The sequence below is a fragment of the Mytilus galloprovincialis genome, chromosome 3 (assembly GCF_965363235.1).
Source record: "Mytilus galloprovincialis chromosome 3, xbMytGall1.hap1.1, whole genome shotgun sequence".
NCBI classification, from domain to species: Eukaryota; Metazoa; Mollusca; class Bivalvia; order Mytilida; family Mytilidae; genus Mytilus; species Mytilus galloprovincialis.
This window is the reverse complement of record NC_134840.1, coordinates 22,948,075-22,954,088: the sequence shown is the minus strand read 5'-3', so window position 1 is coordinate 22,954,088 and position 6,014 is coordinate 22,948,075. Positions and strand designations below refer to the sequence as shown.

General features: G+C 31.6%; 1 long non-coding RNA gene across 1 annotated transcript; it reads right to left on the bottom strand.

Annotated features, from left to right (window-relative positions):
• Positions 1–1,819: 1,819 nt before the first annotated feature.
• On the bottom strand, positions 1,820–5,619 carry LOC143066361 (uncharacterized). Its single transcript, XR_012975575.1, has 4 exons — positions 5,480–5,619; positions 4,858–5,002; positions 3,461–3,985; positions 1,820–2,496 (listed from the first exon to the last, which is right to left on the bottom strand). It is a non-coding gene; the product is annotated as an uncharacterized LOC143066361 (long non-coding RNA).
• Between the last annotated feature and the right edge of the window lie 395 nt (positions 5,620–6,014).

Below are 6,014 nucleotides of genomic sequence, written 5' to 3'. Positions count from 1 at the left end.
TTGACTTTCAAATAGCTGTCAGTAAATGAGAGTCGTCGCAGATCTGTACTTGGTGTCTTTTTTATTTATTAATATAGATAAGGGATTGATAGATACCCTGCTACGTCTTGTATGTGTATTTGTTTCATGTTTTTTGTATCAATCTGATGAGTTAAGCCATTTCAATTGATTGTATCTAACATCAAACATATCATGTTAATATCCTGTAAAAGACCAGTTTAATATTCCGTATTAGACTTGTATTAATGACATCTCTCAAGACATATCGAATCGTATTAAATACCCAATTTATAATGTTTTCTAAGTCATTGGTTAATAAATATATATGAAATCGATTTTTTCCCCACATATACTAAAAGAAAAACATATCACTTTCCACAGAAGCATTATTCTTCCTGCTCAAAATGTCTCATTCGGCGATCTCATGTTTGAGGAAAAGAGAACGCCAACCAATTCGTGATGGTGAATGATATTGTGTTACAATACATTTGTCAGATATAATATACTTTTTTGGCCCCGCATATAACTTATAGCAAATTTGAATGATTTTTGTTGGATTTCAGACCCCAATGAAACATCCGTTGAAAGAACTGTAGTATCTTAAACTAACGTTGAAAATTAAGAACAACTAAAACAGCTTACATAAATTATCAGTCATATTATGTGCCTGCTTAGTCAAATGTCTAACGGAACAAATAAACGGGAGTCTTTGGTCAATATCATTAGGAATACTAAAATATATGTGTATTAACAAAAATGGCGGAATATATCAAGGGGACAGTTGGCCACAGACCACAATTAATTCCTCTATCAGTTCTTTATAACGTTTTGTATCATTAAAAAAATTGCACCATGCACTTTTGTCAAATTGTTTGTGTGTGTAATGTATAGTCTTAGTCCAAATATATATCCAAAATTCAGAAAGATTGAACCAATAACTTTTTACAAATTTAGCCAATACACATCCATACCCCTATTGACAAGTCAAGAGAGGTTTCGAAAACTGTAAATATGACTTTTTTGTACGTGGCCTAATCACTCATTCCATATCAAAATAAGTTTAATTACAACATCTAAAAATTTATTTCACCTCTTTTCTTTCATTTCCACCCAAAAAAATCTAAGAAATAAGTGAGGAAGGGAAAGAAAAAAATTAAGGAAAAATACACTCTATTTAAAAGGAACTGTATTCGTGGACAACGAAAAGCGGTGTCATTAATTGTGGTCTTGGGCCTATTTGGGGCCTAAAACTTGACCAATTCTAATAAAAACTAGCATGATTTAAGCTTAGTATATTATAAAACAGTTTACAAAGTTTCAAAGCCATATGATACCAAATGAAAAAAATATGGCATTTTTTATATCTGAACTTTGGGGGCTGAATTGTGGCGTTGAATAAGAACAATTTCAACTATCAAATTTGAGCTTCTAAAAACCAAAAGATACCAAAACTAACAGTTTTTAATGTCTCTATGTATAAGTTATCATCTTTTCAAAGCAACAGATAGCATACTTCATGTATCAGGCTAGAAGTTAATTTTATATGAGCCTGTGCCAAAAAATAGAGGTTTTCAAATAAAGTGAGGCCTTATATCAAATGTAACATTTTTCACTTACCATAATTTTCTGAAGTTGTTAAGTTACCAAAAAAACTATATCATGTTATAAATGTACTTTAAATGGAAATATACGTTTCAAATAGCATAACACATGTGGATAAAATGGTCTTTAGCAATGTCAAGCTTATAAAAAAAATTGTCAATTTAGAAAAATACACTATTTAAAAAGGAACTGTATTCGTGGACAACGAAAAGCGGGGTCATTAATTGTGGTCTTGGGCCAGTTAATAAAAACTCGTTGTTGAAGAAAAACTTACAAAACCATATCAAACATCGAATGACGACGAAACAGAAACAATTTACAATACACCTCATAGAAAAATTAAGACTGAGCACCACACACCTGCAGTTTAAACAATATATATTAATGGAATATTAAGCGAACAGACGATTTTTAAGATTTAAGTGAACTAATTTAAAACAAAAACAGTTTATCTATAGACTTTGAACAAGGAAATATAACAAGTAAATAAAAAGCCGTTCCATTCTGTTTTATCTCACTGCTATATGTACATGTAAAACTGGAGTAATTGTCACTTTTTACAAAACCTCATAGCATCAATAATTAAAACAAATAATATAGGCACACTTATTAAAGCAACACCGGTGTAGCCCATCATTGCTGAAGACTTTCTGTAATCTGGAGCTGAAATCTTACTATTTCGAAACGCAGAAGTTGTTTTAGCGTCAATTATCAAATTTTGACGAATAGCGTCTAATTCACTTTTCAGGATCAAAATAAGATCGTCTCTCGATAAATTAAGTCCGTTCAAATGACCCCATTTACCACATATACAAGCTCTGAATGTACAATTATTGTTTACTGTAAAAGGTGTTATGGTCTCTTGCTTTGTGTTTTGTGTCGTTTGAAAGTCTTCTGTAACGAGAAAATATTTACTTTATAAAACAAAAATGTGTGTGTGATGACCTTCTTCTTTTAGTATTATAGAAGTTGTTAATGTGAAATAAACTGATCACTTGCTCTTTTTCTGCAGCTTGATTTATTTTCTGCTTCATTTTTTAAAAAATGTGTCGAACTGTATTCAATTGTTAAGTTTATGTATTAAATACAGACAATGTAGTCTTCAATTTTGTAAGACCTGGGAATATGGTAGTTTTGAAGTTTATCCTTAATGTTCGTACCATGTCGATAAAAAAAATACTAATTAATGTTTGCGTTATAATTGGTAGATTTATATAGATCGTCCATCTGACGAGGAAGCCCTTTCAAAAAATAATAATGCTGAAAACGTTACATATAATTTAATCCTTTCATTGACTGGTCAGGTCGTAAAGATAATTATACCTTTTAACCTGATATAACTTGTAATTCGTAACAAGAATTAAAAAAAAATAAAGAAACGGGTTAAAGGGTATTAATATTATACAAACGTGTTTTGTTGAACCGAAAAATGAAAGGCAAAAAACTCAAGTCCGGGTACGTCGATATCTATAATATATATTGTTTCAGTATCCACAAAACGCCTTTTTTGTTCTAATAGTAAACATCTGAATCACGAGCAAACATCGGACAGGATACCTATTTCCTGCATTGTCTCTCATCTCTATAATTTGTTCATCGATTTTATTCTGTATTTCACAATTTTTAAATATTATCGACCCTCAGAAAATGTTGACACATGGTATGTGTCGGATTAACCGGATATATTAAATGTATTATATAGTATTGGATTTGATTTCACTTACTTCGCTTGAATTGTATGAACTGAGTTCATTGGAAGAATTGATGACAATATGTCTTAATTTGTAAGCATGTTAGTATTACAATGATACACAATTTTTATAAGCAGGCATTTTAAAATGATTATAAAGTTACTAACTTGTATGTGTTGAATTAAAATCGGTTGATTCTTTTGTATTAAAACTGGTCTTTGGATGCGTTGTATGGTCTAGGTTCGACGAAGTTGTATGTGTTGAATTGAAATCGGTCGATCTTTCTTTTATATCAAAACTGGTCTTTGGATGTGTGGTCTGGTCTAAGTTCGACGGAGTTGTATATGTTGAATTGAAATCGGTCGATCCTTCTTTTATATCAAAACTGGTCTTTGGATGTGTGGTATGGTCTAGGTTCGACGGAGTTGTATGTGTTGAATTGAAATCGGTCGATCCTTCTTTTATATTAAAACTGGTCTTTGGATGTGTTGTTTTGTCTTGTATGTTTGAAGAAGTACTATGTTCTAATGAATAAGTTGATTTTCTATTAGTACTTCGGGTCGAACCATTTGTTTGTTCCAAAAGTACTTCTGAAGTTTCAAATGCCACTTGTTTATGAGTGGTCGTGAACTCTTTTGTAAATTCCGTGGTGATGTCGTTTCCGCCTAAAGTTACGGGGACTTTTAAGCCAGCTACAGATTAAAAAAGAATAAACAAATGAACTAGTACTACTTTGGTTTTTTTTAATTTAATAAATAGATATATCAAACACTGCTATCTTAAAAAACAAAACCATGTATTATCAGCATCGATTTTGTCTAATATTCTTAAGTGCTCGTTCAATTGCATATTCAATATTATTTTGCAATAAGTGACTAGTTCATTTAATTTAAATAGACAAACTATAACATTGGAATTGCCATAATTCAGAAGATATGTTTTTATCCGATAGAAAGATTTAATTCATTTTCATTGGTACTGCGCACTACCTAATGAAGTTGTTCGAGAAGTGGGTTTTATACCTGCAAACAATCCATACGATTTTGTCTTAGTCTATTTTGTTTTGTCAACCCTAAACTCCCGGTTTTTAGTGGAGTTCGTGTTGTTTCTTATTTATTATTTATAACTGTTGATATAAATGTCCTTTGGGTTTATGAGTCTTTGTTTACTCCTTGGTTTTGATTGTTATAGTCTCTACAAAGTTTGCATTATGTGTTGGACTATTAAACATTTGTCCTTCAGCATCACGAAACAGACAGTTATTGTCAAAATGCCCATAAAGGAAGTCTCCACTTTAATTTGTAAATGTACTTTTGATATACACCGACATTGGTATCATACATCCCTGGGATCAACTCCCCATGTCTACAGGTGGGCTATCATTTTACACAATACAAGGAGCCCCCTTAACGTTGACTTATGTATTGGTAACATTCAAATAAAACATTTTGTATGTTTTATGTGACATACTTTACAACAAATTTGCTGTAGTGTTTTATGTTTAAAACATTTGTTTAGCTAGAATGATATAAAAATATACATTTTAAGATGCACATGTTCTTACATATTTCGTAAACAGCTAATCTATAGAATCCACCACAGATATCCAAAACTACTACTGGACACGGTGCAGAACATTCATCATCGTGAAACACTCTGGTAATTGCCTGACTATGAAGTGTTAAGCCACAGTAACAGCTCTCTGGATTCTAAAGGCAGAATATAAGGCATGTAGGATGTATGTAGGTTCAATATTTTCTGAAAACTTTGAATTAATTTCAATAATCAAGACTGTCTTGAACATCTGGAAAGCTAATAGATTAAATACGTAATTTTTTGTGTACCTGGGGTTTAGAAGGTCGTGACACTCGTACTGTACCTACGTTAGTGTTACTGAAATATAGTACATGGACCTTCTAATATTCTCACTATCCAGTACAGTTTCACTTTTCTTACAGAAATATTTATCTATAATGCCTTCGTATATAAATTTTGATTGTTTTTAGACATTTTGTTTGGTAGACAATAATTGTTAATACTACCAAAAGCATGCAGGTGCATATTTGTTTCGTCAGAAAGACTTTGAAGCAAAGATAACACTTATAACACATGTTTTCGGACCCTTAAAATAGACTTTGACTAATTTCTTTTAGTAGTCCGCACATCATTTGAAATCAAGTGCATACCTTTTGTGTTCCAGCATATATGTAGCTCGGATTTACTGTTAGGCAAATATGTATGCAGTCAACCGTAGATGTTGCAGTTATTTGTTTATCTGGCAACGTGGTGCCATCATCATTCCAGTAACAGCCAAAAAGTGAAAGGCTTGCTCCTGTGAAAAGTAAAGACGTATCGGACTTCATAATAACATATATTTGTCATTTATAAATGTAGAATTTCACATGTAAATATCTTAAGAAATTTTGATTGTACATAACGAAATTGAAAGACTGACATTCGGTACTTTAAATTTGAGTTTGTATTTTGTTTCATAAGGTGACTACTAGCGGCTTTTTATGGGATTGCTTGTTGGATTCGAATCGTCGAATGGCGAATATTTCATTCATGTTCAGGACGAGAACAAATTAATGATAAATATAAGAGGTAGTTAAAAGGTATCTGCAATAGAAACCTTATAGTTATAGGATAAAGGTTGGGGGAAATTTGGAAAATGAGAGTACATGTATATTGGATAGAGATATATTTTGCCTTGAAAATAGC